Here is a 22,683-nt window from a genome sequence, read left to right as displayed (position 1 = left end):
GGTTCTGAACCCCAATGACCCTGGGGCAAAGAAAATAAAAAGAGAACTCCTCAATGATCAATGGTTCAAGGAAAATCAGACTTCCTTGACATGCAGGGATGGTTGCTTACAAAGGGGGGAAGTTGTATTTGCCTGAAACCCTCTGCCTTAACACTCTCCAGCACGGTCATGATGTGAAACAAGCCGGACACTTTGGAAATTTAAAAACACTACATCTGGTTCATCAGCGATTTTGGTGGCCGGGTCTGAAATAGACATAGAGAACTATATCAAGAGCTGTGCTGTATGTGCCACCATGAAAAAAAATTCCAGGAAAACCCTCTGGACTATTACAACTGGTTGTAGACCCTCCTCAACCATAGGAAGAAATTGCTATGGATTTTATAGTGGAATTCCCTGAAAGTAGGGGGAATACAGTGATTTGGACTGTGATAGATCTATTTTCAAAACAGACTCATTTCATGAGTCTGCAAAGGACTCCCATCAGCCCAAAGATTAACCAAAATGTTTTTTAAAGCATATCTACAGACCAGTGGCGTAGCATGGGTTGTCAGCACCCGGGGCAAGGCAAGTAATTTGCACCCCCCCCTCCACAGTGGGCGGTGACCCGGCAGATCGGATCGGATTTGCACAGCCAGCACTGCAGTGAGAGAGAGTGAGTGAGCCAGGCAGGGGCAGAGAGCTGCGAGTGTGAGCGCCCCCCCCCCAGATGTTGCGCCCGGTGCGGCCAGCCCCCCCTGCACCCCCCACGCTACGCCACTGCTACAGACTACACAGCATGCCAAAGTGAATAATCTCAGACCAAGGGGTGCAGTTTACAGTCTGGTTCTGGAGGGGTTTCCTCAAGTTATTTGGCTTGCCGCAAGGACCGTTGTCAGTTTTTCACCTGTCTACAAATGGGGCGGCTGAATCAGCAAACTCAACGGTGGAGCAGTACCTTAGACGCTATGTGGACTATCAGCAAATGAACTGGACTGACTCATTTTTACAGAGGTGGCTACAAATAACTCTGTTCACAGCAGCACTGGTTTTACACCTTTTAAAGTTGCCACAGGAAAAGACTTTAACCCAATACCCGAATATCCTCAGGGACCTTCTACTTCCCAAACGCTTGTCCAGTGGGCGAGGGGGTGGGAGGAAGTATGGAAAAACACGAAAATTTCTCTGAAATAGGCTTCTGAAATGTATAAAAAGCAAGCAGATAAAAAGAGGGCTCACCAAAGATCATTCCAAGTTGGGGGAAAAGTTATTTATCCACAAGGTATTTACAACCTAAGTTGCTACTAAGAAGTTAGGACTGGAGTACCTGGGTCTCTTCCCTATACTAAGAATCATTAACTGTGTCACGGTAGAGTTGAAGCTTCCCAGACTCTTAGGGAAAGTCCATCCTGTGTTCCACTGTAGCCTACTGAAACCTTTCCGGGATTCCACCTTATGACCTCCCCCTAAGAAGGCATTCAGACCTCTCATGGTAGCCGGACAGACTCATTATAAAGTGAAACTTATTCTTGATTCTAGAATTTTTAAGGGAAAGTTATAGTACTTAATGCAATGGAAAGGATATTCATTGTCTGAAGCCACATGGATAAAATCTAGTGATGTAAAAGCTGACAGACTCATTAATAGATTCTATGAACAACAACCTAATAAACCAAAGGGCAACCCCTAACCTATAATTTTGTTTGAATTACAGGATTTGTCTTTTTTGTAAGGGGAGGGCGGATGTCAACGCTGCTAAAATTGGATGTTCCTGTTTTGACAACTGATGAAAATGCAGCCATTTTCTCTAATGCTTTTCTTGGTTTAGAAATCAGGTGCAGCAAGGAGGGGGTTGCCATAACATATCACTGGGAGCCCAAGGACAAGCTGATAACAGTTTGGTGGGCTGTGGAGTTAAGGAGAAAGCCCGCGCTTTAGGCTAATTGGGGGATGTGATTTATGACAGTTTATTGGGGGTGGGAATTGCACTTTGTTACTTTGTATCAGGGGGAAGGGAATTTAGATTTTGGGTTCAACTATGTAGTGCTGATACTTTGTTTCCTGAATAAAAGATTCTTTAAGGAAAACAATGCCTCGAATTTCTTTTGAAGGGTTTTCTTCTATTGGAACCATGACACATTAATTTAGTTGCATTTCCCCTGCAATGTGACTGTTGAGTTTCCTACACAGATACAAACAGTTCCTGGCAATCTATTTCATAATCCCTCCTTCTTGTGATAGTTAAAATTTAAAATAGAATTGAGTCAAACAGCAGTTCAAATAGAGAATGTCCTCTGTTGGACAAAGACTCTTCTTCCTGCAGGATCCAATCTGGGATGGTGACTAGGACTAGAGGTTTTGTCTTCCGAGCTTCTGAATTGGTGCTGGAGGCCATTCTGGGGGAAGTTCTCTCTAGCCTCTTAACTCTTCTTTCTTTCCAGGTAATTGCAGCGAGTAGACCACATTGCGTAGCTGAGAGAACCTGAGAAAAGGAAAAGAGGCAATACGTCCTCTTTGAAACATGTGTCAATCCTCTTATGTAGTATCTTGGACATATAGGAAGATGAATTAGGACGCTGAGCTTGTCGATCAGAAGGTCGGCAGTTTGGCAGGTCAAATCCCGAGTGCCGCGTAGCAAAGTGAGCACCTGTTACTCGTCCCAGCTTCTGCCAACCTAGCAGTTCAAAAGCACGTAAAAATGCAAGTAGAAAAATAGGGACCACTGCAGTGGGAAGGTAACAGCGTTCCATGCGCCTTTGGCATCTAGTCATGCCAGCCACATGACCACAGAGACGTCCTCGGACAAGCGCTGGCTCTTCGGCTTTGAAACGGAGATAAGCACCGGCCCCTAGAGTCAGAAACGACTAGCATGCATGTGCGGGGGAACCTTTACCTTTACCTAAGAATCTTATCTCAGAATAGATGCTCTATTAAATTCTGCTTAACTTCAGTCCATTTAAGAAGTGTACATGTGTGCTTTTTTGAAAAGCAATCGTTGGTTATCTCTGAAATTATTGATTACACTACCATCCTGGTTCCCTGAAGTTCCACAAAGAAGGCAAGAAAGAAAGGCAAGAAAATACGGGGAAAATTGTGGTGAGAGGACACATAGTTGTTGTTTTTTTCTTTTTTTAAGTAAGCAACCTTTGCAACCTTTAAACAAAACTAAAAGCCCCGCAATCCAAGTACACCTCAAAGCCATGTTATTTTATGCTATTCATACCACTTTTCTTATTTACCCAGAACATTTTTTGTTTTCTTTTCCAGAAAAATGCTGCCAATCGCCAGAGGCAGACATGTTTATCAAGCTGTGTATCTTGACATCTGACATAAAATCTTTGGTACAGCCAAAAAACTTTCTGTCAACACCTTGGAGAATGCAAGGCCATGGGGCTTCTCTTGAGACCAGAGGGCATAAGTGAAATGGTTGAGCGCTGACACCACGCCAAGAATCACAAAGAGAGGGAAAGTCAAGTTGGAACAACCTGTTTTCCATCTCCTCTGTTTAATATGTAAGGGAGGTACCCAAACCGCAAATCTTTCACAGTTTCAATGAAAAAAATAAAAGAATAAATAGTTGATTTTCTTCCTGCATGAAGCTCTTCTGTGTCTGCCAATATAAGTATGTATGTACTCCTTATAGTGGATGTTAAAAGGAGTGGCACAGAGCTCATGAAACTCTACTGATAAGGAAAAAATATCCCTCAAGGTATTTTTGAACTTACGTTAAGTTTCAAATAAATAAAACTCCTTTTCCAATAAGAATGCTGCCAGGTAAGAAAGAGACTGTCAGCAAGAAACAAGGTAATCCTGCACTGATACCGTTTTATTTTTTTATTTTTTTTATTTATTTTTTTAATTCCATTTATATCCCGCCCTTCTCCGAAGACTCAGGGCAGCTTACAAACTTAGCAGTAGCCTTCATTCTATGTATATGCCTAGCAGATGAAAACACTGACTGAATTCCAGGATTAGTAAGAGTTATTGCTGATAATGTATCCCTACATTTTAGGGAACAGACTTTAGATACAATTCTTATGGAGCAAAAAGTGAACGACTTTAGGACTTTGGGTCCTAAAGAGTTCTTCCTTTTAGCCGTGCTCACATCAAAGGACTACATCAAAGAGCCTCCCTTTGAATAAACCCACTTCAAAGGATCTTCTTTCAAAAAAAAACACCTCCTTTTGCATAAGATGTAAAACATGATGAGGAACATCTAGGTGTAATTAACATATTTCTATAAGCAATAACACATGTAAGCCCTAGTCATCTGGATATCCATGTTGACATCCTAAAAGGATTTCATTTGACAAAGGTTTACAGAGGAAAAAACTAACCACTTCAGGCAGAATCCTTAAACATATGCAGGAAACCAGCTGACTTATTTTTGCATCTACCCATCGTTGTTCAGTTGCATTCATAATTAGGAAGTGTCTCTCAAAAAGTAGAAAAACTTCAAGGGTGACATTTTTAAAAAAAAAATCACATTTGTTTTTCTATAGCTTCTGTTCTTTTCTATGTCCTTGCTGTGTATATTCTGTTATTTCTGCTCAATTACTATTTCCTGGCTGGGAAGACTCAATTCCTTAAAATCAGTAGACCTAGGCAATATTCCATATTTTCTATATGGGGGAAAATCTAAAATGGGCTGTGTCTCAAAAGACACTAGAGCAAACATAATTCTGTATAAACCAAGAACGTTGAGTCATTCAAGGGAGAATTGACTTCTGAATCTAAAGAATTACCTGCAGAATTCCAGGTCAAAGACTTGATGGGGCATACAGATCCTGATATCCAGGCTGGTACAAGATCATCTCTTGTCCTAATTCCATCCTCCATCAGAGAGAACCCAAAAAATGACCAGGAGTCTTCTCAAACTTGTAGTAGACCTGAAACATTAATGAGCTTTCAAAATCTTTAGGCAGTGTCTCCCAATCTTAGCTACTTTAAGTTTGTCGACTTCAACAAGAAAAAAGTTAAGGAAATGATTGGTCCATTAGTGGGAGAAAGTGGCAAGAAGGTGATAAGCAACAGGGAGAAAGCAGAACTATTTCATTTTTTGCATCTGTCTTTACACAAAGGGAAAAAACAGTTGAACCTATCAAAAACAGTACCATAAAAATAGATTAGAAACACAAATTAAGAAAATGATAAGTGAGCACCTATCAAGCCTAGATGAGTTCAACTCACCAGGAACAGATGGATTACACCCCAAGGTTCTCAAGAAATTGGCAGATGTGATCTCAGAACCACTGAACTATATTTTTCAAAGATCCTGGAGCACTGGGGAACTACCAGAGGACTGGAAAAGAGCTGATGTAGTTCCCATCTTCAAAAAAGGAGAAAAAATAGATCCAGGAAACTACAGACCTATCAGCTTGACCTCAATACCTGGGAAGATTCTGGAAAAGATAATCAAACAATGAATCAGTGAGCACCTAGAAGCAAACAAAATCATTACTAAAAGCCAACATGGGTTTGTCAAAAACAGATCATGCTAGACAAATCTTATTGCATTCTTTGACCAAGTGACAAAATTAGTGGACCAGAGAAATGCTGTAGATATAATTTACTTGGACTTCAGTAAGGCATTTGATAAAGTAGATCACAACCTACTACTTGATAAGATAGAAAAATGTGAGTTAGATAGCATCACCACCAGATGGATTCATAGCTGGCTGACAGGTTGTACTCAGCATGTGGTCCTCAATGGAACTGCAATGGAAGGAAGTGTGTACTGAGGTGCCCCAGGGCTCTGTTCTGGGCCTAGTGCTCTTCAACATCTTCATCAACGATTTGGATGAGGGGATAGATAGGGAACTCATCAAATCTGCAGATGACACCAAGCTGGCAGGAATAGCCGACACTCCAGAAGATAGGCTTAAGATACAGGAGGATCTGAACAAACTGGAACACTGGGTGCCATCTAGCAAAATAAAATTCAATGGTGAAAAAAGTAAAGTTCTACATTTAGGCAAGAAAAACCAAATGTACAGGTATACTATTGATGGTTCCTTGCTCAATAGTAGCAACTGTGAGAGGGATCTGAGTCCTAGTGGACAATCACTTAGATATGAGCCACCAGTGTGCTGCAGCTGCCAAAAAAGCCAACACAGTGCTAGGCTGCATTAACAGAAGGATAGAATCAAAATCGCATGAAGTATTAATACCACTTTACAATGCCTTGGTAAGGCCACACTTGGAATACTGCATCCAATTTTGGTCACTGCGATGTAAAAAAGATGTTGAGACTCTAGAAAGAGTACAGAGACTACACAGAAAAGCAAAAAAGATGATAAGGGGACTGGAGGCTAAAACATATAAGGAACAGTTGCTGGAATTGGGTATGTCTAGTTTAATGAAGAGAAGGATCGGAGGGGACATGATAGCAGTGTTCCAATATCTCAAGGGCTGCCACAAAGAAGAGGGAGTCAAGCTATTCTCTCCAAAGTGCCTGAAAGCAGAACAAGAAGCAGTGGATGGAAACTGGTCAAGCAGAGAAGCAACCTAGAACTAAGGAGAAACTTCCTGACAGTTAGAACAATTGATCAGTGGAACAACCTACCTCCAGAAGCGGTGAATGCTCCAACACTGGAAATTTTTAAGAAGAGACTGGACAGCCATTTATCTGAAATGGTATAGGGCCGTGGTGGCGAACCTATGGCACAGGTGCCATAGGTGACACACAGAGCCCTCTCTGTGGGCATGCGTGCCATCACCACAGTCCTAGGCCTTCAGCTGGGTTTATAAAACCTTTTTGCTTTAGGCCTCCACCACCATGTGCAAAAAAAAAAGGTTCAATCAATTTCAACTTCTCACGGGGAAAAAAGATCTTGCAAAGTTGGAATTGATTGATTGAACTTTTTAATCTCACCCAGTCTGCCATTACCACCACAGCCACACCCACCCAATGGACCATGCCCATCCAATGGGCCACACCAACCCAATGGGCCATGCCCACCCAGCACCCAACGACACATAAGTAGGTTTTGGGTTGCAGTTTGGGCACTCAGTCTCTAAAAGTTTTGCCATCACTGGTATAGGGTTTCCTACCTGAGTAGGGGGTTAGACTAGATGATCTTCAAGGTCCCTTCCAACATCATCATCATCATCATCATCATCATCATCATCATTATCATTATTATTATTATTATTATTATTATTATTATTATTATTATTATCTCCCAGGCTAGTTGGGAAATTCTGGGAGTTGAAGTCCACCTATCTTAAAGTTGCCAGGGTTGAAATTTTATTAAGATAATGCTTGTGTCTTTTGAAAGAAGAGCTGAGATGGATCTCATGAAAAGTTATTCTCTAAAAGTACTGAGATTAAATATAGTTTTTAATAGCAATTTTATTAAACATTATAATTAAGACAGTAAAAACTAAAATACATTTTAAAAATATAGTAAAATAAAGATTAGAAAGTGCAGAAAAGAAAGAAAATGGAAAATAAGAAAGCAAAAAAAGAAAAGTAAGAATAAAGTAGTAGTAGTAGAAAAGAAATATATAAATAAGAGATTCCCTCCTTCATCACAAGTATAAACAAATATAGTAACTTATCCCTCCTCTTGAAATACAAGAAATGTTATCTTCCTCCATATCTTATCTATAAATAAATCCAAAAAAATCTCATCATTTCAGTCCTGATATCATCAATAGTCCATTAAGGGTTACCAAAAATAACAACATACTTATTTTAATCTTTATCAAATAAACCAACTTTATATTCTTTCCTTTTGCTTTTAACAATCTTAAACTTTAGTAGAGCTTGATTTCTTTTCATTTTTTTTCTTTGCTGTGTCTCACAAAATTCTTCAGATTTTAAAACCCTCTTTTGTAATTCCCTTATAGAAAAATTATCCAGGTTACGGCTTTAGTTTATTGTTTATATGTTCCTTTTGAGCCAGTTTCTTTTGTATGTCCACTCTAAAGTTTTCTATGTTATTCTTGTAGCCAGTAATTTGTAAATCTACTTTCAATTCAGTTTTGAACTTATCAGGTAAAACATGTTCCTCTTTCATAACATATTTTAGACAGTCTTTCCACTGGTGCAGATGTCTCTGTTAGATAACTCTACTGAAGATTAGATAACTCTATTGAAGTTATCCTTCAATATGTCTAATGTTACAATATTTAGCTTCATTCTGTAACTGTAAGTCAAGTTTATGTGTTCTTAAACTTTAATTTTATCTTTAATTTCCTCTAGTGCCCAATTTTTAAAATTTAGTTATTTAAAGAAAAGAAAAGCATTTTCCCATGGGAAGGATTCTTTATAATTAATTTAAAATCTTATTTCAAATTTATCTGGCTCTTTAGTCTGTTCATAACTTTCTAAAATAAACCTTTATTCCAAAGGGGTGGGGAAGTTAAGTTCTTAACATTGTAGTTAAAACTTTCTTTCACTAATAATTGAAAGAAACCCGCCTGGTGCTTTAAAACCTGTTGGTGTAAAGGTTCTTAATAGTTAACTAGCAATTTTCAAAAGTAATTTGAAAGGAAATATGTGAACTTAGTATCCTTTCAAAGGCAACAACCAGAATTTGAGAAAGATGGGTTAACCCCTCATCACTAAGAATTCTAAGCTCACCAAATATTCTACTGATATCTGGCAATCTCTTTGCAAGAAGTAGCTGTCTGGAGCACTTGTAGGTAACCTCAAATCCTCTCCTTGTCTGGAGAGGAATTATGAAGAGCCAGTCAATCCCCAGTTTTTATTCTGCCATGATCATCAACCCTGCTTTTTTGCAGAGCATCGTCAAGCCGCTATTTTTTCTTCCAAAAGTTCTGAGGCCAGATGCCCTTTGAAGGTTATTGAATGGTGAATCAGACACAGTATCAATATGAGAATCAAAGAATAACAAAGAATTTTGTGGAATTTAAAGGCTAACAAAATTATTATTTATTATACATGTACTTCATGATTTCATACATTTTATGAAATAAAATTACTTTTATTTTCAAAAGTAATTTGAACAGAAATATGTGAACTTAGTATCCTTTCAAAGGCACAACCAGTATTTGAGAAAGATGGGTTAACCCCTCATCACTAAGAGTTCTAAACTCACCAAATATAAGTTGGTGAGTTTAAATAAATAAAAGTTTGTGATATAGTAAATGAAGGCATGTCTGTAAGGAGCCACAAAATTCTAGCGTTTCTATAATTAAATTCTATAATTTATTACAGCTATCCATTTGAAAATTATACAATATATATAAATATATACATATATGCATATACATATATTTCTAGAGATTGTATTTTTGCTACACTTATAATGTATACTGAATTCAGTCAGTTAGGAATATTCTTAGATTACAGTCCTTGAAAACAACTACTAGGAACCAGGTCTAGAATTAGACAGAAATACATGATTGATAGACTCTAGATGATAGATGATAGTTGATAGATGATGGATGGATGGATGGATGGATGGATGGATAGATAGATAAAATGACAGGGCAAGCATCCATTACACATGGCATGGGTCCGGAATACCTCGGGGACCACCTGCTGCCGGCGTCAACTTCCCTCCGCCCTGTGCGTTCCCACAGAGAGGGCCTCCTCAGGGTGCCTCCATTCAGAGAATGTCGGCTGGTGGCCCCCAGGGGGAGGGCCTTCTCTGTGGGCGCTCCGGCTTTATGGAACCAGCTGCCGGTTGAGCTCCGGACGGCACCGGACCTTTGCTCCTTCCGGAGCGGTCTGAAGACTCATTTATTTGAACAAGCTGGCCTGGCCTGATGGGGGATGTCAGGGTTTTTAATGGGTTTTTATATTGCTACTGTTTTATCTGGGCGATTATTTAATTCTCTTTTAATTTTTGCATTTTCTATTTATATGTGCCCTGTTCACCGCCCTGAGTCCTTCGGGAGAAGGGCAGTATACAAATTTAATAAAAATAAAAAATAAATAAATAAATAAATTATGTCTAGGAAGATTTCAATGTTTTGCTTTTAAAGCACAGAGAAAATAGGCTGAGGTAAAGCAATCAATCAATAAATAAATAAATAAATAAATAAATAAATAAATAAATAAATGTGTTCAGCGTACAAAACATTTTCTTAAAACTTCCTCTACTTTTTTTTCAAATTGACCCCACTTTTCAAGCCACTTATCTTCACCCTAAAGCAGTGTGATTAACTGATCATTGGTAGCAACTAAAAAAAAACATTTTCCAACAGATTTGCTCCAAAACTTGAGGATGATGAAGCAGGCACGTTGCTCTCCAACAGGTGTGTAATTTAAGTTCTATGGATCTAGTAAAGACAGTAACATCTGCCTCACTTGGCTTTACATTTGTCCCTTTCCTTTGTTTTCTGTGTGTGTCGTTCTGTGTGTGTCAAATGAGAATGGTAACTGCCTTTGAGTCAAATGTCAATCCTCTATTCAAATCCCAGCATTTTCAGTGGCCTTTTATCCTCTTTCTATGTGTCTTTGCTAGCTATTGAAAGCATCTTTGGCTTCAGAGACCTTGGTGCCCTTAGTTACAGACTAAGTATGCTATAACAGATGCCTACTTCATAGTTTGGAAGTCTTTGGGGCAAAAGTGGCATGCTTTTATGTCTCACGGAGAGAAAAACTCTAGCAACTTTCAGGATCAGCAGCACTCCATTTTCATGAACCTAAACCTGTTTTCTGCATGTATTTGAAGAAAAACAAACGTATGTGTGAATTAAAATAATCTGAATGCAGTGTAGTTCCTCTTATCTTTTTTATGTTGGTAAATTGTTGGAGTTTACTGTGAGGAAGATTTTGAAGGAACAACAGCAATAACATCTGCAAATTTAAATTTACAATGCTTCATCTTTAGCAAACATGTTATGAATTAAACTGAGAAGGTCCATCTATGCAGTTGCTATGAAATAAAACCCAGCTAATTGTATTGTTCAGAATCATATTAGACAAAGAAAAGACACCTATATGTGCATCATAAACTTCATAGTTTTTTATTTCCACCAAAAATTATTTTGAATAGGAAGTTTAAATTTATGCATACTTTTTTGGGAATAAATCCATGAGTATTATAATTTTATGCATGACTACTCAGAAATACATCTTCTGAAGTCAATCAAACCTATTTCTTACTCTTATAGCATAAATCTCATGGACATCATTGAAACTAGGTCCACAAGCAGAGGATTGGGCTTTGCACAACAAGTGGTCATTTCTTTGTGAGTTAATAACAGATCACCAAATATTTTCCCAGGAGTTCGTGATCCCTCTGGTATGCCATATCTGAAATTGCTCCAAATCAATTTCCCTGCATTATTTAAAAATTCCATTCAGGCAACCATATGTGATTAAGTTCAGAATATTTCTCCAACCATTAAAGTAGGTAGCCTTAGTTCCTCCTTGTTGAAAACATAACATTGTATCTTTTTAAATATATATATATATATATATATATATATATATATATATATATATATATATATAATCATTTATATGTTTTTTCCTTACTGACAAATACAAAGAACCAACAACACTATTTAATTCTTATTTCCCTGAGAAATAGGTCTTGATGATTTCAATTATTATATATGCAGGTAAAGCAGAATTCAATACTCCCTTTTTGGGAGAAGAGATTTTGCCAAGAGCAGTAGTGGGATTCAGTCAGTTCACACCACTTCAGCAGAATGGGTAGCTAATTTTTTGTTGCCCAGGGCGAGTGGATTTCCGGAAGTGGCATCCACACAGAGAACTGGTTGTTTACCTATTTGAATCCCACCACTGGCCATATTTCCTGTCATATTTTCTGTGAAAACCTCTCAACATTGATGTAATTTCTCATTATACTCAATGCGACATAGAAAAAAAAACCTAGTGAACAAAGCTTTACATCATAAGAAATGGAAAAAAAAACCTCCAATTCCCAGCACATCAAAGGAAAGAGAGAATAGCATAAACTCCCTCCTTCCTTTAATTTTGCTAGGTCACTGTCCTGCCCATAGAAAACATTAATTCTTATTATTTTTTAAGTGCATCCTCTTCCAAAATATTGACCAACTTAGAGTAAGCAGTTTATAAAATTCTATCTTGAGTCTGCAATCCTACTTGCTAAAACTTTCCTGGGAATAAATCCCATTAAATTTAAAAGGGTTTATTCTTAAGTAGGTATGAATATAATATTGTATTAGACTTGCAGAAACTTCTCCAAAATTAGCAGAAAGTGGTATAGTTAAAATAAATAGAGTCATGGACATCAGGTTTGGAGATCATTGAAAACCAACTTCAGTGATAGCTTGAAGTCTATACAATGGTCAAGAGAAAATAATCAGTACATGCTCAGCAGCAGAGGTCCTCCTGCACGCATGTTGAGGGAGAAAGAATTGTTTGACCTCTGGATATGGAAGCTTATGTACACGTTCTCAATGGTTGCTGCAAAAGCTGAAGGTTAGGGCCTATTCTCCTTAGCTTTCCTCCTGGAGGATATTTTCTGAGCCAGAAAAATATAGTAGCCAAAAGTGTCTATATCACATTGTTGACAACTTGACACTATAAGACATTTGATTGTCCAACATTTCTCACCCTATTATCCACTTAACAAAGATATTGTATATTCAGCTGTACATTCTTGCTCTTTTCCCCCAGCTAAGAAGATTTTTCTGTTTGGTCAGGCTTTTTCCTTGCATAATAAATAATACATGGCTTTAAAAATGTCCTTAAAAATGATCAATTTTCTACAATGTTTGCATCAGAAAAGGATGGTACTTTTTTTTAAAAAAAGATTATAAATATTGAAAAATAATTTCCCTCGCCTGCATTCTTAAGTGGTAGAAACCCAGCAGAAACAATGTCATCTCTTTCTTTTTTTGAAAGTCTTAAGATCTTCACAACATTCTCAAACTTGGCCTTCAAAGACTGATTCTACAGCAATGATGGGGAATTTCTGCATCATTTCTGGCTCCGATCAACATGTTCAACAGTCACAGAGAATGAAAATTATACTCTATAAAGACTGAGGAAGACACAGGTCCATCTCCCCACTTCATCTTAAAACTAGGGCAGTCCAAAAGCTGCCTGCTAATATTCCCTTACAACAATGAAAATTGGTGCATATATATGACTCACATTGGACAAAATCTTTTGAGAGTGCCTTCTAAAAATGTATAAATAAATGGTAATCCTAAAAAAACCTAATGTGAGAAAGCTTGTGAACTTTCTGAATGAAACTGGAGCGGCCTTGATTTCTAATACGATAGCCGGACCAATAACAAATGCTGAATTTACTCTTAACATTTGGTTCTATTCTGAATGTTGTTGAAATACTGATGCTAAATAAAGTGGAACTTCCTTAGAAAGAGCCTCTCTGACTTATCAAGTGTGGGGGAAAATGAGATTACGGGCAGCTCATTTTTGGACCTATTGAAAATGGAAATGTATCAGTGAAAGATAGCCCCAAACCAATATAAACAGTAACTGCATTTGAGGCTTTTACTAGAAGTAACAAATAATAGTAATAGCAATAATGGTACTGCTTTTTTAAAGAACTCGTAAGAACGAGAAATATATTGAAACTAAGGATTATATCAATAATCCTTAAAAATACAGTATTCTAAGGTTGGAAGAAATGCTATCTCAGTCCACTTAGTCACAATTTTCTGGAACTAGAAAATTCTGATTAACATTGTATCTCAAGAATGGCTGGCAGGCTGGTTGGATGGATGGATGGATGGATGGATGGATGGATGGATGGATGGATGGATGGATGATTCATTCATTCATTATAACCAGGCATCACTCATTTTATTTCTAAAAATAATATTTTGGCAGCCAGGCAATAAGATGGTGACATAATCATAGAAAGATGAGCAGGAATGTGTTAATAACATTCCATATAATTTCACTTTTTGTTCTGTTGGCTAACATAAGAAAATAATAATCCAATGAGAAATGGCTTTTCTCATTATTGTTTTACTTCACATCTCAGCCATATTGCTCATAACAGCATATGGTTTTCTTCCTTATCCCTCTCACATTTTGCTCAAATGTTACAACATGGCTAAGTAATCAGTTGATTTAAGACTTTTGTCATATTGCTTTCAACGGGCTGAAATGATTACGTATTTAAAATAGAATAAACCCATTATCACAAAGAACGTCCCTGCAGGAGATAAATAATGCAACTGGGTCCCTTTTTTAATTGTTCTTCCAAATAAAAGAAAGCAGTAACGACTTGACCAGGCTTCCACACTCTACAGTATTGACCTACAGTTATTTTCATAAAGGGACGCGGTGGCTCAGTGGGTTAGGATACTGAGCTTGTCAATCAGAAGGTTGGCAGTTTTGTGGGTCGAATCCCGAGTGCCGCGTAGCAGAGTGAGCGCCTGTTACTCGTCCTAGCTTCTGCCAACCTAGCAGTTTGAAAGCATGTAAAAATGCAAGTAGAAAAATAGGGATCACTACGGTGGGAAGGTAACAGCGTTCTGTGCGCCTTTGGCATCTAATCATGCCAGCCACATGACCACGGAGACGTCCTTGGACAAGCGCTGGCTCTTCGGCTTTGAAACGGAGATGAGCACCGGCCCCTGAAAAATGGCTGATAAGAGTCAATAGGAAACTTAAATTATGAGCCTTCTTCATGTCACCCTTCACTCTGAAATGTAGAAAGTATAGCATGTTCCGCATGTTCTGAAGTCTGAACAAGACAATCATTTCCCACAAAATCAGAAAAGGTCCAAACACACACACGCACACACACAAATCATTTTCCACAACGTATCAATAAATTAATTTAAAAGAGCCCAAATGGAATGGCTTGATTTCCAAGTAGGCATGAGGCCTGTCTACTGGAGCATTTGTGGTAAAGAAGCTAAATCTTTCTGTTCTGCTTGACTAGAGGAGACATACTAATATTCAGACTTCAATATTTTTTAACTTGAATGGAATATAAATTCTCAGATGTGAATATGTTTTCAAAAGAGTAAAAAAATTAAAAAACTCTTTTGATTACAATAAGTCCTCTGGAGTGCAGTAACTCAAATAGCTCTATTTGCAGTTTACATATTATTTGTATCAACAGAATATGCATTTTCGCATATTGGAAAATCAGGGTACTGATCTATCATGGTGGGCATATTTACAAATGCAAGTTAGATATGATAAAGATGTTAAACTGTATGGATTTTATAAAGAGCAGACCTTGTTTGATCAGACATTATTAACCCCTGATGAGAAATTAATTAAGAAAATCTATAACTCTTTATTGAATTTGAAAATGGAAAATGAACAAGTTAAAGATAACACGGGCAAAGAATTTTGAATATACCGGTAATATAGATTTAGAAAAATGGCAAAACCTGCGGGAAAGAAACTATAAATTGGCAATATCAACTTCTTATAAAGAAAATCTATATAAAATGTTTCATAGATGGCACTTGCCACCAGCAAGATTAGCAAAAATGTTTAAAAATATGTCAGATGGATGTTGGAAATGTAAACATAACTCAGGTACTTATTACCATGTATGGTGGACATGTGTTAAAACAAAGAGGTATTGGACAAAAATACCTACTTGGCTAGAAAAGTTGTTGGGAAAACATGTAGATTTTAAACCTGAACTTTTTTTTATTAGGTATAATGCCAGAAAAGACTGATAAACAAAGCACATATTTTATTCTACATGTGATAACAGCAGCAATAAACATATTCACACAACATTGGAAAAATGAAGAAATACCACCAGAAGAAGAAATAATTAAAAAAATACTAGAATGTCCAAAAATGGACAGACTTATTTTGAGGTTGAAAGAAAAAGAAGAATACTATCAAACTATGGACTTATTTTATCAATGGCTGGAGAAAAGAATAAAGGATTAGGAATTAAATTTGTATTAGTGAATGACAAACTCAGACAACACGTTTGTTGAACAAGTACTACTGAGCTATATGAAAAAAATAATAAAAACTTTAAAAAAAGAATATGTATTTTTCCACATTTGTAAGTTTTGTTCATCCATTTTGAATAATGTGCACCTTAACTAGGGGCAAAAGTTACAAGTATGCATGTGCAGGCTTGAGAAAACAGCCACATTATACGTATGATCAGAACTGTTTTTATTCTCTTCTTTTCACTGTGATTATATATGCCATGCATTATTTAAACTAATGAATGTTTTTGCATGCATGTTTTGATACAAAAGTATTTTAGAACAACTGTGAAAGTGTATATCTGGTGGCATCAATGTTTATACCTTTCCATCAAAGTCTTCCCACTATAACAGGGGTGTCAAACTCAATTTCATTGAGGGCCGCATCAGCATTGCGGTTGCCCTCAGAGGGCCGGATAGGTATGGCCAGGGTGGGCGTGGCCTACTGGGTGGGCATGGCCAGCTCTACATCGTTTGCATCAAGGGTGCCTATGGGGGCCTGGGCAGGAGTGGGACAGATCTGAGGGTCTCTGGCAGAAGGAGGGTCTCTGGGCCAGGGCCAAGGAAGTGGGGGCCGTTCCCTCACTGTTTGCAGGATGGCTTTGCGGGCCACATGAAACCACTTAGTGGGCCGGATCTGGCCCCCGGGCCTTGTGTTTGACATGTCTGCTCTATAAGTCTGCTGTGAAGGACAGCCTTACTTTGGGGTTCTTCCTTTAAGAAATGTCATCTGGAACTACTGCCTTACCAAATAAAGATGGCAAATATTTTGTGTTGTAACCTGATTGTCTGAAGAAGTGTTTTAAATCCAATTAAGATATTGCTGCATGAATACAGAATCTTCTCATCCAATCCCAGCTTCCAGACAAATGGCTGTCCAATTCTTCTTAAAGGTGAGCAGCCACAACTTCTGGAGGCAAACTATTCCACTGCTTCATTGTTTCAACTGTCAGGAAATTTCTCCTCAGTTTTAGTTTGCTTCTCTCCTTGATTAATTTCCATCCATTGCTTCTTGTCCTGCCTTCAAGTGGAGAATAGATTGACCCCGCTCTTCTTTGCGGCAAACATATTGGGATACCGCTATCATGTCTGAAGAAATATACTAAAATAAATAGTTGGGTAATGTTTACTCTGACTGAGGATTCTAGTATGGCTTATAATCCAGCTTTGACAATTATCCACAGCGAACCAGAATTAAGAAGTTTTGTGTGAAATATCCTGCACTTTAGAAGTAATCAAATACCAGGATTTAGCTGAAATGCAGCACTGTATATTTCAAACACTAATATTTAATAGAAAAAAATGCTTTAGGAAGTTCAAGGTTGAGTGGCATTTAAAATTTTAAAACAATGAAGTATTTAAACAAATGACTATTAAAGATTTATTGCAAACCCCCAAAATTTCATTTATTAGTAGTATCAAACATTTAGCAGTACTTTATCCCAGATCAGCTTGGACAGAAGCACAGCCACAAACTACCTAAGAAAACTCCTCAGACTGAAGATGAGGTCAGTAATAGGTTTGTCAGGACTCACCTCTCCAGCCACCCTGATTTTGCAAATTTCTAGTTACCTATGCTATAGACTGATTAGGCTATAAGAGTATTTTCTCTCTCTCCAGCATCAATGTCCTATAATTGGCTACTCTCCATTTCTGCTTTGATTAAGCCTTTTCATTTCTTTTTTAATTACTACAGCAAAAGAGATGGGTGTGAACAATCAATATGTCAAGGGTTTTGTTTAGCTGACTTTTTTTTCTTGGTTCTCGAGCAACCTCCACCACCTTTCTTCGTCAAACTTCTCCTTCTCCCAGACCATCTGACGCAGGCTTTTCCTGGGGGAATGAATTCCAGCCCTGACTGTCTCCAAGGAACTGCCTTTATTTAGACAGAAATGACAAACACAGAGAAAGCCAGAGCAAGCGGACAAGAGGTGCGGGGAGGGTGGGGGAAACTGCAGAGAGAGAGAGAGAAGGAGAGAGAGAAGCAGCCAAATTTGAAGGTTGAGATCTAACAGCTGGGAGACTATGTTGGTGGTTTACATCCAAGGCTTTGTTTAGATCCTATTTTATAGTCTCCAATGAAAACAAATTCCATAAACATGGTGTGTGTAATTTCCTCCTATTTGTTTTGCATCTTGCTTGCTTTTTTTAATCAAAACAAATTCATGAAATTTCCTCTCCCAAAGAACAGATGAACCAAGAACAAGGGTTAAAACACATCCTGTTCTGTCTTTTCAGGAACAGCCAAAGAAGTCTGCTACCTATGGGCTCCTAGAAGCTTGGTTATCAACCAAGAAACGCCCCCCCCCAATCCCTGATCAAGAGTCCTGAAAAACTCCAACACTGGCATCTTCCTTTGTGGCCATTTTTGCAGCAAAGGCATTATGTCAATTTGAGACTGCTGCACTATCTAAGCCTGTAGATCCTTGTTTCTCAAATTTAGCAACCCTAAGATGTGTGGATTTCAATTCCCAGAATTCCCCAGCCAGCATAGTTGGCAGGTGTAGTCTGGAAACTGAAATCCACACATCTTAAAAGTTGCCAAGTTTGAGAAACATTGCTGTGAATCATCTAAAAGAAGCAGGAATACCAAATGCTACAGGCCAACCTTTCCCCCCAGAAATATAAAACAAATCCATGGCCCAATGGAATTGAAAGGAACCCAAGTTCCAACCCATAGTTGAGCAATAACACCCTTACCTTCATCTGATTTAAGTCTCTGTGGAAAAAATCCAGACATCTTCCAAGCAAGTTTCAATGAAGATCCATTTTCTTCTGGGTAGACACAGGGAGAATATGCTGGTACAAGTGCAGATTGTAGGAAATTTAAGATAGAGCCACAGTGTCTTCTTATCCCATCCCCATTACCTGCATGCAAAAGCATATAATCTCTTTCCCCCACTACTGACCCAGGGCAAAGGCACCCAGTGCCCACTTCTTCTAAAGTGTTATTCTCTGCCTGGACCCATCTTAAATACCACAGAGTGAATGGTTTCTAGAACTTGATCCTCATCTACTAGCAGCAACTGAGTACAGCATTTGTATGTATCTTCCTCTCCTGCTATTGATCACCATCTAGCTTTATCTCATCTTGACAAACAACACCAGCATTGCTCTCAAACATATGCTCAGTGGCAACACATCCAAACCCAGGAGAAGCCGGTGTGATGATAATGGTGAGCTAGATATGAGCATAGCAGTCTGGTGTTCAGACAAGGGTCAGTCATATCATTTAGCCAGATGGAGAGCTTAGGAGATACACTAGTGGAATACATCAGGTAGAGCTTTGAAGCCAATGCTTTGAACACTGACATCAAACAACACCAATTTGATTGGAGCAATACTAAATTCATGGGCCACATTACCACCCACCATCAAAGCCTGGCACTCCACAAGCAATTCCATCAACAGACACATTGACCTACAACCAGCCTACACACCCCTCAGAATCCAAATCAATCACACAGCCAGCCAGAGACAGCATCAACCCTCAACCAACCCACGCAAGCACCCCTTTCCCCATCAGCAGTTCACCTCCCAATGACCCTGACCTGATGTAACCTCTCCATCACAAGACCCATCACCAGCCTCTCAATGACTCATACCTGACCCATCACAAGACCCTCACTTGACACACCCACACCTGAAGCCCTTATAAACAGAACACTGACACTGACATCCCCTAAACTCCACTAGCCTGGTAACGAAACATTCATAAGCCAAATCCAAACCTCAGAAAACAAACCTTCACCCTCAAAGCTTTGAAGCTTTGGGTCTTTGACTCTGTTAGAAGGATGCCCAGATAGATACACTTCTAGAGTGGGGGAAATCAGTTGTCAAACAGATGCAAATAAGAAGAAGATGGTTTCAGTTGAGCTGTATTTCTTGTTCTTCTTCTGCCTTCCCTTCCCTTCCCTTCCCTTGGATCCAGTTCTGGCCTGAGGCAACAGCTGATGGGCTTAGCCTTAACTATGGAACATGAAACCAAAAACAAAATTCAGAGAGATAAGATAAGATAGATAAGTTAAGTTAAGTTAAGTTAAGTTAAGTTAAGTTAAGTTAAGTTAAGTTAAGATAAGATAAGATAAGATGATAAGATAAGATAAGATAAGATAAGATAAGATAAGATAAGATAAGATAAGATAAGATAAGATAAGATAAGATCATCTTTATTGTCATTTTTTACTGTGGGCATGATGGCACACATCAAAAATGAAATTTAGTTGCCCACTCTCAAAGTGAAACACATACATGACACACACCTAAAACATACTATATTCAAGATTTGTATAGACCCACACCCCTATATATACATAATAAACATCACAATAAAATATTAAATACTGTCCATCTTGAATATGTAATGGAAGGAGGAATCCTGAGAGTTCACAAGGTTAATGCTGTATGGAATGAAACTATGGTTGAATCTGGATGGTCTGCTACAGATACCACGGAGCCTCCTCCCAGAAGGTAACAAGGGAAACAGGTTGTGAACAGTATTGTTATTGTTATTGTGAAGTATTGTTATTTATGCTAAAGAAGCTGTCATTCCTACAGAGACAAGTTATGAGTAGCTGACTGCATATAGGTAGTCCTCACTTACAGATCATTCGCTTAGCAACCATTAGAAATTACAACATACCCCCCAAAAGGTACTTACATGTTGGAAAGCAACTGTTCCAGTTGCTCTCATTGAGCTCATTGGGCAGCTGACTCCATTAACAGGTCCAACACAAAATGACCTGTTGGGAACTCTGCCACACAGATCCTCATAAACAGGTCACATTGAGCTATGAGGTTTCTCATATTATCTGCTTCTCCTCCAGATCTTACTGGTCAACTGCCATGATAATGCTGTAAAACTGGCTGCTCAATTAGGGCCACTTATGATGCAGGGCAACCAAAACCAATAGCAGTTCAACATTCTGCATTTGTTGCACTGACTAGTTGAACTAGCACAGTTATTGCCAGAGTTCTCACTTTGGTCTCTAGTCTTTCTTGATGATGCAAAACAGCATTCACTTCATTTTGATCCAATGCTGCTCATTACTTGGGAATAATGAAAACATGTGTCTGTTTTTCTGTAACCCCACTCTGTGTAAAGTCCATAGGAATTTATTCTTCTTAAGGAAGGGCTACCTACAGAAGTGCGGCCTAAACAGAAAACCTTCTTCTACAGCTTTTTGTCTGGTGCTCTTTTCCTAGCAAAACAATCTGGTAATAACCTTTAAAGCCCTACATGGCTTAGGCCCGAGGTACTTGCGAGACCACCTGCTGCCATTGTCAACCTCCCATCGCCCGGTTTGCTCCCACAGAGTCAGCCTCCTCAGGGTTCCGTCGGCCAGGCAATGCCGGCTGGCAACCCCCAGGGGGAGAGCCTTCTCTGTGGGCGCGCCAACCCTCTGGAATGAGTTGCCTCCAGAGCTGCAGATGGCCCCTGACCTTCAGTCCTTCCGCCGTGACCTGAAGACGTAGTTGTTCCAACAAGAGGGCCTGGACTGACTACGATTTTTAATTAGGCTTTTTACTGGGTTAAATTGTTTTGTAATTTTGCATTTATTGTTTCATTCTCTTTTAAATTTTTTACTCTACAGTATGTTTTTTAATTTTTATTGCTGTGAGCCACCCTGAGTCCTCAGGGAGAAGGGCGGCATATAAATTTAATAAAATGAATGAAATGAAATGAATGAATGAATCATGTGTTTCTTATAGGTGGCTTCCCTGTTGCATTTTGAAAAATCTGTTTTTTCGAGGAACAGCTGAACCCGTGGATATGAAGTTTCCCTTCACAGATTGGCCAGATTGCATTCCTTCTCACCGCATTTTCCCTTGCCTCTTTCTTGAGATTTGCCAAAAAGGAAAAAAAACTCTCCCAAAACTAAATGAATTGCCCAACTGCAATCATTTTTAATGATGGTGAACCCACATTAAAGAAAAAGGGGAAAAGAAGCACTAAGGCCATGCAAAGCCTCTGCCATTAATATTTGAGCCACCCCAATGCTCATTTTAAGATTGTTAAAACATCTTGAGTTGTTTATAAGGGGGCAAACTGTTCACTTGAGCTTCCTGTGCCTGCTAAATAGATCATCAACAAAGCTAAGGAGGGGAAGTAAAGAACTGTGAGAAATCAGATGGAAAAGGAGACAGGCTCCACCAAGTGGAGAAATGATGGCAAATATATGAGGCTATAGTATAGATGATCTGAGGCTACATGGACAAACCAAGGAGCAGGGAGAAGTTTAAATAAACCCCCAAAGATCTCTTCTTTCAACAAACCCCTCGATCTGACAATCCCAAATGGATGTTGTTATAGCCTGGCCCTTTGTCTCTGAGTTACTGCTGGATTTTGAAATAAAGCTCTCAAGTCTAAATTCATGAGCAGACGTAAACCAATATAAAACAGCACAGAGGCTGATGCATGCTTACACAGAAGTCAAAAAGCACCTTGAAAATGAATGCTGTTTATGACTGTAATTATTTCGTCTATATTATTTATGAGATACATAAACATCAATAGATATAGAAACAGACAGTGGCTCCCCTGCCCTTAAATGCAATGGAATTTATTAGAGAGAATGCATCGATTACATTGACACTCAGTTCGATTTCAACTTTGTACTAGTATGCAAGGTAGTTGAGAAAAGACGTAATAATCGCAAGAGCTGCAGTCAAAAGAAGGGAAGATTATGATCCCAGCTTGGTGAATTGAAATGGTTTCTCTTTAACAACTTCACAAGAATAGCTACATAAAGGCAGAAGATCTCTGGAGTTTGATTTGCTCAACCTCTTCCAAACAACACATTATCCAAGCCTTCTTTAACCCAATGCTTTCCA

Source organism: Vipera ursinii, assembly GCF_947247035.1.
Source record: "Vipera ursinii genome assembly, chromosome: Z".
Lineage (NCBI taxonomy): Eukaryota > Metazoa > Chordata > Lepidosauria > Squamata > Viperidae > Vipera > Vipera ursinii.
The sequence above is the reverse complement of the archived record's forward strand: the minus strand, read 5'-3'. Positions refer to the sequence as shown.